Here is a 13,476-nt window from a genome sequence, read left to right as displayed (position 1 = left end):
GCAGCAGCGATACGCAAACATACGACGTTGGCCACGGCAGAGAGACGCTGACATACGACATAGGCCACGGCAGAGCTACGCAAGCATACGACGTTGACCGCAGCAGAGTTACACAAATATACGACGTCAACCATACCAGAGTTACACCCAGGCAGCGACCAGCAAGGCGTCCTAACGGAACGCTCCTAACGGGACACGAGGAACCGTTAGCCCACCACTAATCATAGAGCATGCATCAAAGTAAAGAATACATACACATCTTTCTTTTATTACGTTTTATATTATAGTTATAGTATATAGAGTTAAAGCAATAAAGGGAATTTTATATGAAAACGATTTGCAAGGTGCCCCGAAATACAAATCTATTGTAAGCGAACCTTGAACACGGCGAGTATACCCCAGCACTTATTGAAGAAGCACCGGGACAAGGAAAAGCTTCGTTACAGTATCCTCTATTCTATTCGAAATTTTCGTTTTGTGTCACACTTACATATTACATATCTTACATATATATAAAAAGAAAGCCTAAAATGTGTGTTAGTTTGTAGCCGGTGTTTGAAGAGATGCGCCAGTCGATTTTGTTCAAACACAAGTTGCGTATACCTCACGCGGTGGTTTGCACATAGGTTTGGTTGCGATCGACGCACAGGGTCTCGAGATATAGCCCAAAACGTGGACCCGGGTACCTCTAGAATTTGTTTATAGAATATGGACATCAAATGAAAGCTGTTGATTGGTGCTTTAGTAGGGGGTAATTTTCATACTCCTGGGTGACTAGGGTCTCGAGATATAGGCCAAAACGTGGACCCTGGTACCCCTAGAATGTGTTTATAGAATATGGATATCAGATGAAAGCTGTCGATTAGTGCTTTAGTAGAGGGTAATTTTCATACCCCTGGGTGACTAGGGTCTCGAGATATAGGCCAAAACGTGGACCCGGCTACCCCTAGAATGTGTTAATAGAATATGGATACCAAATGAAAGCTGTTGATGAGTGCTTTAGTAGAGGATAATTTTCATACTCCTGGCTGATCAGGGTCTCGATATATAGACCAAAACGTGGAACCGGGTACCCCCAGAATGTGTTTATAGAATATGGATAACAAATGAAAGCTGTTGATGAGTGATTTAGTTGAGGGTAATATTCATACCCCTAGGTGACTGGGGTCTCGAGATATAGGCCAAAACGTGGGCCCGTGAACGCCTAGACAGTGTTTTTACATTATGGGTATCAAATTGAAGCTGTTGATGAGTGCTTTAGTAGAGGGTAGTTTTCATACCTATTGGTGACTAGGGTCTCGACATATAGGCCAAAACGTGGGGCCGTGAACGCCTATATGCAGATAGACCAAGTTTAGGGCAGAACAACGTCTGCCGGGGTCGCTATTGTATTTATACAAAACTAGCAGACCCGACTGAAAATTTCTTTAAAGGTCTCAGCAACAGCTTCAATTTGATACCCATAATGTAAAAACACTACCTAGGCGTTCACGGGCCCACGTTTTGGCCTATATCTCGAGACCCTAGTCACCCAGGGGTATGAAAATTACCCTCTACTAAAACACTAATCAACAGCTTTCATTTGACATCCATATTTTATAAACACATTCTAGGGGTACCCGGGTCCACGTTTTGACCTATATCTTGAGACCCTAGTCACCCGGGGGTATGAAAATTACCCTCTACTAAAGCACTCATCAACAGCTTTCATTTGATATCCATATTCTATAAACAAATTCTAGGGGTACCCGGATCCACGTTTTGGCCTATATCTCGAGACCCTGTACGTCGATCGCAACCAAACCTATGTGCAAACTACCGCGTGAGGTATACGCAACATATGTGAAAGTTTGAACAAAACGACCGGCGCATCTCTTCAAACACCGCCTACAACCTAACACACATTTTAGGCTTTCTTTTTATATATAAGATTAAACTCGGTAAAGCTCCAATTGCATACCTAACGGGTGGTGTGAAATAGGCTAAATTCCTTTAGCATATTTCTTCGTTTTTAACTAAAAGTTCGTGTTTTTTGAATTATAACACTATTGAAGTAAATGGGCGATATATGTATATGTAGTTTATATGGGTAATATAGGCCTACTGGCGAACCGAGCACCGAAAACTAACTTCGGTAGCGCGCCAACGGCGTACCTCCCGGGTGGTGCGGAAAAGCTATTTTTCAATTCAATTTCAAGCAATTTTACCTTAATTCTATGTCAACTTCAATGATTTTACATATATTTTTTATTTTTGTTTAAGGAGCTCCATACCAAAACGTTATAATAAATTTAAAAGTTTGTAGAAAATTTAAGAAAATGCAATCAAAAAGTATAACGTCTTAGATCAAATTCAAAATTTTAATGAAAAATGTAAGTAAGTTAGACTAGTTTGCTATATTTCCACTCACTGATTAACTATAAACGCATTAGTGCACTACCCCCAACACTGGATGCATAGACTGAGTTGAAAAAAATACAAGTTGGTCGAATTTCGACCACAGGGGATACTAGTATTTATTATTAACCCTAATTTGTTTATGTTGCTTAAAGTTATGAAATTAATTTTATTTTAGTAAATATTTTTGCGTGAATAATTTGTTTATTCTGCTTTGTTATATCCTGGTATTATATCGTTCACAGACGATATTTTATGGTAGATATGGTCGTATATATTCATGAATTGGAGAGTTGACAAATTTAATATAAATTAACTACGTACATAGATCTCAACTGGAATCCCAACATAAAATATCCGAACATTAGAATCTTCATATTTCCACAATGATAACATTAAAGTCCGGAAAAAGTCTAAGTGCACTTATTGCGTTTTTTTACAGTTTATTAATTTCACTTAATGCTTTTTCATTTTGAGCACCTTATCATTTTTCCTTTCGTTTAAATTTGTTTAGTAAACTCTGCCTTATTTCCCTTTACATAATTTTTTATACCCAGTTGAGCAGAGCTCACAGAGTATATTAACTTTGATTGGATAACGGTTGGTTGTACAGATATAAAGGAATCGAGATAGATATAGACTTCCATATATCAAAATCATCAGTATCGGAAAAAAATTTGATTGAGCCATGTCCGTTCGTCCGTCTGTTGTGCACATTTACTTTCATTGTTGTGCACATATACTTTAAACATTTTACTTTACTGCTATGGACCGACTACACGGCAACTTTCGGCGGGGAAACTCAATGAAAGTGGCCGTATAGTGGGCTCATAGCTTTTTCTTTGCCCAGCGATCGGCCTATTTTGATCCAGCCATCGAAGTGAAAGCATCCTGCCAATATAGGTCACGTAAGTGCTGATATTTTTCCAAATACTTTACAATATTACTAATATATTCCACAACAATTGTTAAATATATTTCTTTAACATTTGTTGGTTCATTATAATTGTTTAATAAAAACAAATTATTATTTTGTCATTGAATTAATCGAATCCGTTTGGTGTTTTTTATTCTTTCTTTTTTTCGCCTTAATCACTCTATAACAAATACGTGGTGCACGCCGTGGCCACCACGCATTTGTTCATGGTCCATCTTCGCCGAAAATAAGAGAACCAGATACTTTACAATACAGTCCACTCCACTCCTTCAGAGAACACCGAAGAAGCAGTTCATTACAATCGTGATAATATAATCATAAGCAATTGGCACACAAAAAAAAAGTGATAACTACAATTTCTTCGTGATACAAGCAAGATTCGAGGAAGGCACAATACCAAACATCAACAACAACAACACCAAATCACATTTTTAATTCCGGATCATCAACAATTTCTTGAAGGGAACGTGGTTTATAAATATTCCGCGCTAGGTAGGGGTTTCTTCTGCTTTTTTAATAAAAATTTCAAATATAATTATAAATTGTTGTAAAGCGTTTATTTATATTAAACCGTGCAAGTGATTTTTGTGAAGTGAAAAATTTATATTTCGTGAAAAAATGTGCTTAACGCAGTTATTTAAAGTTTGTGCATCACGCCTTGTGACTAACCGGAACAATCCCCACCCGCGGTAAGATTGTACGGACACAGCTCAAGGTAGCACAACACTGCTCTAAAGGTTAACATAACCTAAAACACCGCTTTGCGCCACTTTTCTATTTTCATTTTCAAAGTAATCACAAATTTAAATTTAGATTTGTTAAGGTTATTAAACCAAACTTTAACTCAATTTTCTTGCACAAAGTCAATTAAACAAATTTTTCCACAAAATCACTTGCATTTACACCGGCAGTACGACTGCGATTTATTTTGTTGTTACAGTGCAAAATACACTTATTTTAAACTGCACATATTGTTGTTGTTATTTGGGTGGCCAATAGGCTCATTTATTGTCTAATTTTTTAAAATTGCAATATTTTTATTTTTGTTTTCACTTGCGGCAATACACAAATCAGTTTGACTGATTTATTTTTGGTGTTGTAAAGACACTAATCATTCTAAAGTCTTAATACAGTCCTTGGTTAGGCTCTCTAAAAGTACATAACGACCGTTCATATATATTTTTTATTTCTTCACTAACACCATTTTTCACTAGCCATTACTTATTGGCTTACACAATTCATTAGTACATCTGCATTAGCACTTTCTTTTAACAATTACGTGGGTGCGCGCCGTTGCCACCACGAAATTGCACATTCTCTAAATTAATTCCTAGCTTTCTCGCAAGCTTCGTGGCCCGAGAAATATCTCTCGAACACAGTCCTTCATTTCAGTTCATTTTCACTTAATACTCTCTGCAAAGGCAATTAATTAATTAATATTTCAATAAATTTTCATTTAATATAATACGCCAAGCAGGGGCACACCCTTTTAGTCCAAAAGGAGGAGTTGAAATCGCTATGGGAAAAGGCGAAGCAGACATATGAAGAAGTCTTGAGCACCTCAAAACTCGAGGCAAAGGAGCAGTCGACCATTAAAAAGAAGCACAAAGTTACATACTTCAGATTTCTCAAGCGCCAGGCAGCGATGGCTGAACTTTCGGAAAAACTTGAGAAAGCTGGAAAGAAAGAAGAAAGCTCAGGAGATAGGGAATATCGCGTGCGCCTGTCACCGTGTGATACGAACATTTTCAAAGGAGATTACCTTTCTTGGCCTTCGTTTAGAGACATGTTCACTGCTATATATATACGTAACAAAAACCTCGAAGCAGTAGAAAATTTATATTACTTAAAGCAAAAGACTCAAAGTGAGGCCAAAGAGATAGTTGGGCGATGTCCTTTAACGAAAGACGGTTTCGAAACAGCGTGGAAAAATCTTTGTGACAGATACGAAAATAAACGTATCTTAGTAAACGCCCAATTAAAAATTCTTTTTAGTTTGAAACCAGTTGAAAATGAATGCGGTAGGTCTATAAGGAAACTGCAACGTGAAATAAATAATTGCATCTCGGCGCTCCAAAGTCATCATATAGACATATCAAAGTGGGATGCAATTATAACATATCTATGTTCCGCAAAACTGCCAGAAACCACACTGGCACTCTGGGAACAAACAATTGAAAACAAAACGGAAATTTCAAAATGGGCTGATATGGATAGATTCTTATACAATCGTTTCCAAATCCTAGAAACCGTGACTGATCTGAGAAGGGATACAGTTTCCAAAACCTCAAAGCCACAAGTATACCCTTCGACAACAGATACATCTGCTAAAAAATTAGGGTCCTAACAAGCAAGTGCAAGTGTAGCCAAACCTACGTGTAAGATGTGCAAAAGTCCTGCACATCGAATTTCAAAGTACGAAAAGTTCTTACGTTTAACGCCCACTAAACGGTTTGAACAAATTAAGAGCAGCCGTGGGTGTATAAACTGCCTGTCTGCTGGCCATTCGGTAACAAAGTGCAACAGTCAAATGAACTGTGCCACATGTCATTTAAGACATCATACGCTGCTTCATATTTCTAATCAGCCAAAACCAACAAATACTTCAGACACTATCGGAGCATCTACGTCACGAGAAGCTCAAAGACGACGCAATGCTGAAAGAGAAAATGCTCCGATTAATAATGTGAACTCATTTTTTGCTAATACAAGTAAAGGGGTACTACTAGGGACAGCTCAGGTTAATGTTCATTTTAATGGTGTTGACTATTCGGCGAGAGCCGCAATAGACTCGGGATCTGAATATTCATTCATTACCGAGAGACTCATGCGCAGAATTAATCTGCCATCCAAACACCTGCATGCCCAAGTTTCGGGCATCAATAATACAATGTCTGCACAAGTTAAAGAAGCGTGCAACATACAACTGCGGTCACCAACAGACCCATTAATCGAGATCAATACGATCATGCTGGTTTTACCACAATTAACAGGGAATCTTTCAGTTTGCCAATGACAAGGCAAGCATTCCCTGACTTAGTACTAGCTGACAAAAGATTCTTTGTCAATGAGCCAGTCGATCTAATTCTGGGCGGAGACATATACCCCCAAATTATGTTAGGCGGTATTAGGAAAGATGTGCTAAATGCATTAATAGCACAGGAAACGGTGTTCGGCTGGATTTTGACAGGCCGGACAAATGCGGTTTTTACAAATAAAACCCTAGTTTCATATTTCAACGAGGTCACTTTAGACAAACAACTGGCGGATTTCTGGGAGATAGAGGAAATTCCAAAGAAGGGGAGCATTAATAACGATGACACTTACTGCGAGGAGCTATACAAATCCACAACAGTTCGGAACAAAGATGGCAAATACGTAGTCTCCTTACCCTTTAGGAAAGAATTTAACTTAGGCCCCTCATTAAAAAGTGCGTGTTCTCAATTCTATCGCAACGAGACACGACTTGCCAAAAACCCAGTCCTTCAAACGGAATATAATAGAGTTGTATCCGAATATGAAACCCTAGGGCATATGAAACAGGTCAGTAATATCCCCCCAGACTCAACCGACTGTTACTTCCTCCCTCACCATGCCGTTATAAAGGAGGGAAGTACAACAACAAAGGTCAGAGTCGTATTTAATGCATCTTGTCCTACCACTAATGGCAAAAGTCTAAATGATGACTTATATCCAGGTCCGATTCTTCAATCCGACCTAACAATGGGGCATCCAAAGACATGGCCCATAACGAAAGCCATCCCATTAGCCTTCCTTACACTTGCAGGTTATCCAGACTTATAAGTTCAATCCTCCCATAAGACCACCCTGCATGGAGGGAACCAGCTGATGCTACGTCATATCCGCACTCAGTACTGGATCCCACGCGTTAAAATCATGATAAGGTCTGTTATCCACAACTGTAAGGTCTGTACCATTTACAGGAAGCGGACACAAACGCGACTCATGGGGATCCTTCCCAAAGAGCGCACCACATTTACTAGGGCCTTCACCATCATTGGGGTAGATTTCGCGGGACGATTCGATATAAAATCCTACCGAGGGAGGGGATGCCGAATTTCAAAAGGATATGTTTGTCTGTTCGTCCGCTTTTCGACGAAAGCCATCCATCTAGAAGCGACAAACGACCTTAGTACCGTGTCCTTCCTTGCTGCCTTCGCTATATTTGTATCCAGACGTAACGTAACGAAAAACGTTTACTCCGACAATGGTACTAACTTTTTCGGAGCTTCGCGATCTTTACGATCCGAGTTTAAAGCATTTCTGCGTGAATTAAGGGACGGAACATTGAATAAATATAGCCATCAGACTTTAGAATGGCATTTTATACCGCCAAGCGCTCCTCACGTGGGAGGTTTGTGGGAAGCGGGAGCAAAAAGTTTTAAGGCCCATTTTAAAAAGATCGCGACCGATCATAAATATACTCTTGATGAGTTTACGACCCTCTTATGTCGAATTGAGGCCTACCTCAACTCTAGGCCTCTCAGTCCCTCATACAACGACCTTTCCGACCTGGAGCCGCTTACTCTAGGGCACTTTCTCGTGGGTGGACATCTTTTAGGCCCACCTGAACTCAATTGTAGTGAAAATCCTTCCTCAATCGTAAACCGATGGCAAGAGATGAAAGCCCTACATCAAACATTCTGCAAAAGATGAAAATCTCGGAATATCTCACCGAGATCCAGAAACGGTATAAGTGGAAATATCCACAATCCAACTTAAAACCCGGGGACCTAGTGGTCATAAAGGAGGACAACCTACAACCCAACGAGTGGAGAATGGGGAGAATCGTCAACACACACCCAGGTTCTGATAACCGTGTACGTGTTGTTGACGTCAATACAATTAAAGGACAAATTACCAGACCAATCGCAAAACTGGTGCTACTTCCGGCCAAGGACGAGGAAAATGAACTGTAATACCCCACATTCCTTTATCCCATATAACCCAGCTCTCGTTCACCCCGAACGAGGCCAACACACCGATAACCCAGCTGTCGTTCTCCCGAACGAAGCCAACAGAACCCTAACGCAGATACACTGTCTGCCACATAATACTTTTTCCAACGATTACGTGGGTGCGCCGCTGCCACCACGCAATTGTTCAAATTGTTCGAATACGATTATCATATGTTTATTCTTCACATTTCATACAAAATAAGATCTTCAATGGAAAGTTAAATTTTAACAAGTATCATATTCATGACTCACACAAAAAAGATAATCAGGACAGATTCAGAAGTCTGAATGAAAAATGTTAAAAATTGTTGATCACCTAAAGTAACGACATGTGTTTCAAATATGATTCCATAATATGATTGACAAACTATACTCAGTTTGCCATAACAGCTTTATTGTTATTGAATCCCTAATAAGTAAATTTAAATTGTTCCAAATTAAATTTCCTTTTATTTCTTATACCAAAATGCATTGAACTTCTGCTCAGATCATGGAATAAAAAGGAAGGTAGTACCACTCAAAGTTTTTGGCGTATTTAGGGGATTTTTCAAGCTTCATAATGTTTGTCGTTTTGCTAGAAGCGCTACCAACGGTTACCGAAAATAAATTACCAAAGTCATATTCTCACGATCAATCAAAAATAATCTATTCATTTAACGGCATGGCACTATGCGGCATGGAATACATTTTACAAACCGTGTTGGAGGAACGTGAAAGTTTGGACAACAATCCCTTTGACTTTGTGCAGAAAATAGCAAACCGACCACAAGACCCGTTGGATATGGTCGAAAAGGAAGTATGTGTTAAGGCCAGGTATTCCATGCACCATTCCCATGGAATTGAAATGAGCAAACTGCTATCATTAAGCGATGATAGTATTCTAGATGAAGGTAACTGCAACTCATATAAAGGGGTTTGCCGCTAGTAGAAGTTTTCCAAACCAAATGGTGTCCACATAACAAGCACATAATCCAGCGTATGTATTGGCTCTAAATAACGCAGATAATGAGCAATGTGGCGTAGGAAACATTGAAAATTCTCTTTGTCACCATCACAACGCATACATAACACCAAGAAACTGGATATTAATATATCATCACATGATTCTTCAGGTTGTGCTGTATTGCCTAGACGTGAATTTTCTGGTTTTTTTGTGTTTGATGGTCGGATTTTATGCCTTTTATTTTGATTGCCCTAATGGTTAAGGAGGAAACGGCTGCTATCCATTTTAACTATTTTTGTAAAAGCGTAATAATTTTTTGGGGTTGCTGACGGAGGTACGCTTAATGAAGGGAGTGGCTTTGTATCTTTCATTTCAAAAATATTCAATTAATGGTGCATAAATCGCATGCGGTTTCCTTTATTTACAGGAGAAACTAATATCCAAAGTCAACATCTTTTTTTCTGGTTTGAGGGTTTTCAATTTTCTGTTACATATGCATGCATTAATAAAACACTCACCGATCTAATACAGAAACGGGGACCGCATTTTAAAAGCTCACCCAACTCAAAGTTGTAGCACTTCCCTTCGTTAGCTGTAATTGTCTTTGTTCGTTTTCGGAAAATTGACCACACTCCTTTTAGCTACACAACGCCGTCAAGCTGATCCAAATGCATGCCCTGTGATAACGATTTTTCAAGAAGTATTCGGTTCAATTGCAACCAATAATAGCTCACTAGATTTACAAGCATTACGTTTGGAGACCTTTCTGAAAGCCACCTCGCTACTTATGCTCGAACCTATTATGATAGTGGATGAAGTGGTGCCTAGTCGTGCTTTATCGCTTGACGTATTTAAACGTATTGTGAATTGTCTCATCTATAAATATACAGCTTCGTCTGCAGCTCTGCTTGCTGAAAATTTCCGTTTGCAGACTAAAAAGCATTTGCCGTATTATATATTTTTTGTTTCTTTTGAATTGTTGCAACGTTTTGCGCAATTTACGCCAGACACAGTTCTACAAATATTTACTGCGCTGCTGCCCCTTCATTGGATAGATGGGTAACTGCATACCTGAAAAGAAAAGAGAAAAAATTAATTAACACAGGAACAACCAAGTCTACCAGACCAGTTAGCTCCGCTTTTCACACATTTTTCGAATCAGTGTTCAAATCACTTGCATTGACCATACTTTTAACAGACAAGGTCTCTAGATTTGTGAAAATCAACAGTGTTTGATCTCGGAACTCCGAAGCCATAACATAGATGTATATATACAAGTAATTTCATTGTAAGTGCGCATTCCAGTAATTAATCAGTGGCTGATCCTGGGCTTGCAGACCTAAAACTTTTCTTAGTTTCGCTTGTCCGTTTGAAGTTTTGGCGCGATTCAAGCATATAATCTTGTTTTTCCATTCCTCGATCAGCACTTTTGTTTGTTTATTCAATACCAGCGGTGTGAATCGTGGCTCATCTACTGCTTTCAGCAGTTTCACCATCAAATCTGGGCATTTCATTGGCGATTCCCCAGGTCATTTCACGCGTACTTTATTACCATCTGCAGAAGCACCGAGGAAATCTTATCGATAAACTGAAGTGTTAGCTATTGGTACGGCTATTTCATTTGACACCGATATTATTCTATAATCCGAGTTTATAGAGTGTTGATGTTATGCATCAATGCGCAAACGATTGTGCATTATCTCTGGAGAAGTTTCGTCAAACAAAGCATAAAATTTAGCGTACTATCCGAACTGCCACCTACGATTATCTTAATACCAGTTAACGCAAAATAAACTGCAGTATTGAACTCGTGACGTGAAACTTCTTTGACATATCGCAATGAATAGAATACTTCAAGTTCTTTATCATTTATAGTTTCCTCGTATTTCTGTAGCATAGGCAAAGTAATGTTGTAGGTCAGACGTTGCTGCGGCGGTCTATCACTACTTTGTGGTGGTAACCATGGTAGATTGCCACAAGTTACATGTTCCATAAGAAACCGTGAGCCAGCTAACAACGTCCAAGAGAAGTGCGAATGCAAGTAAGCATAAATATTTTCTTCTCCCGTTAGTTCTACCAAAGAACGCGGCGTTTGTATTAATACTTGAGGGCCAGACATACGACGCTGTTGTGGCACGTCCTTACAATTATCGTAAATTTTTTTCGCCGATGTTTGTACTTCAGCAGATATTTTGCGTAAGTGCCCTGCAAGAAATGGTTTCGTATTTAAGAGAAAATACTTATCTTTCATAAGTACAATAATGGAGAAGAGTTGATAAAACCCGCGTGCCTGCATATCGCTCACTTGAAATGTATGGCTCAAAACATGTCCTCTAGTGGAGTCTACAAAAAACCAAAAAAAAAAAAAAAATACAAAACCTCCATTTTTACTGGAATTTACTTCACAGATAAGACTACGAACCGCTGCTTGTTTAATTAGCACTTGTACGTCTGCTAGTGAAGCGGTTTGTGTATTCATAAAAGCTGCACCACTTTCGGTGTCTTTACTGTAAATCGCATTGGTTGTTCCAAGTGATAGGCAAGCTGAACATATTTTGTTATCAATTTGTTGCTTATCCAGTTGTGGTTCCGCAATTTTTGTATCGCGGAGTGCTTGTGTACAGAATATTGCACTTGGGCCATGGGCTTCGCAGAAATGGCACAACGCTATAACTGCATTCATATTTATTTGCAGCTTTAAATATAAAAAAAAAACGCTTGTAACTATGCTGTGCAGCAAATGTATAACGTTTTTGTTTTTTTTTATTTCCTGAAAAGGAAAAGAAAAATTAATATATGAAAAATAGTACAATTTATTAGCTTCAATAATCACCGCCGCCTGTTAAATGAATGACATGTTTTTCATCAAAGCGACATCTGCTAGTCAAAATCTCTACACTTACAAGTCAGAAGTCAATGCACTGTGTTACCGACATTATGCGTTATGCGCTGCTACACGCCACACATGTCGCGTATTACATATCTCGATCAATCATTCATTTGGTCGAGATTTAAAATACTTAATTGCACGAATCTCAACATTATCGACAATAGAACTCGAAAATAATGTTGAATGGTGGAAGTGCAACTCTGTAATACCTGTTCAGCCAGGTTTCGAACCGTTCCCTGTGGTGGCAGGCCACTTGTTGCGAAAACAAAGTTCACCACAAATCTAAAATAAATCTTACCAAAATTACAAAAATAAAATTCTAAATAACCTAGTTCTAAAAGTCGGTGTCAGATAGAATTTAGCATTGCGTACGACTTCAACTTTGACGAGAAAGTTAAGGCATACGAAGTTCATTAAAGTTATCTGAATGAATGCCATAAATTCAAAACATAACGAAAAGTTAGGCAACTTCGACCCTTTAATAACTTTGACAAAAGTCGTATTTTATTTCGTTTCTTAAAGGTTCACAAATTGGCTTTCACGTTAAATTCAGGGCTGAAGTTTGGCGTAAAGTTCTAACTGACGCCGCCCTAAGGCACCATTTACATGTACGGTTATTGACATCACTTAAGATTTTTCCCTTTTTGCTTTTCCGTCATCTTGCGCCACCCAAACAGAACCCACCCAATTTATGTGGTCATGATCAATGTTACCGATATTTTTTGCAGATCATGACCCGTTTCGAAACTCTATTTGCCAAGTCAGAGGGAAGCGCCAAGCGCTTCGACGTCGCTTGCCAGCTCTGCGGTAGGAATCATAGTATGAGGCTCTGCCTGAGTACAGAAGCAAGTCGCCCGAAGAAAGGTTACGGGTTGTCCTCCTACATAAATACTGCCCGAATTGTTTGTCGCCGTTTCCTCGCGTTGACAACTGCAAAAGCAAAACCACCCCATCGCCCATCATGCGACCATTCGTGCCCATCGCACCGACTGCCGTCGCACGGATCGAATCGCGGGGCCACTTGCATTTGGTTCTAGCTATAGTCGATCCTTGCGCCACAAGCGCAATTGTCGATGTAGAGCTGGAGAGCGACCTACAGTTAGAGCGTCAAGGATCAGGGCAATGTACAATAATCCTCCGCGGGAAATTCGGGTCATCCACACACTTGACCACTCAAGCCATCATTGTTGCAAGTGACTATCGGTTGAGTCCGCCATCAAATGTGGATCCAAAGATTGCCGTTCCATTCCAATTCATGCGGCTAGCCGACCCACATTTCTACCGCTCATCACCAATTCGGCTTACAATCGGCGCAGATATATACGCCGAA

The 13,476-nt window shown here is 39.4% G+C and overlaps 1 pseudogene; it reads right to left on the bottom strand.

Annotated features, from left to right (window-relative positions):
* Positions 1-10,539: 10,539 nt before the first annotated feature.
* Positions 10,540-11,939, bottom strand: LOC137242428 (folliculin-like; annotated as a pseudogene).
* Between the last annotated feature and the right edge of the window lie 1,537 nt (positions 11,940-13,476).

Source organism: Eurosta solidaginis, chromosome 2 (genome assembly GCF_040869045.1).
Source record: "Eurosta solidaginis isolate ZX-2024a chromosome 2, ASM4086904v1, whole genome shotgun sequence".
Classification (NCBI taxonomy): Eukaryota; Metazoa; Arthropoda; class Insecta; order Diptera; family Tephritidae; genus Eurosta; species Eurosta solidaginis.
The sequence above is the reverse complement of the archived record's forward strand: the minus strand, read 5'-3'. Positions and strand labels throughout refer to the sequence as shown.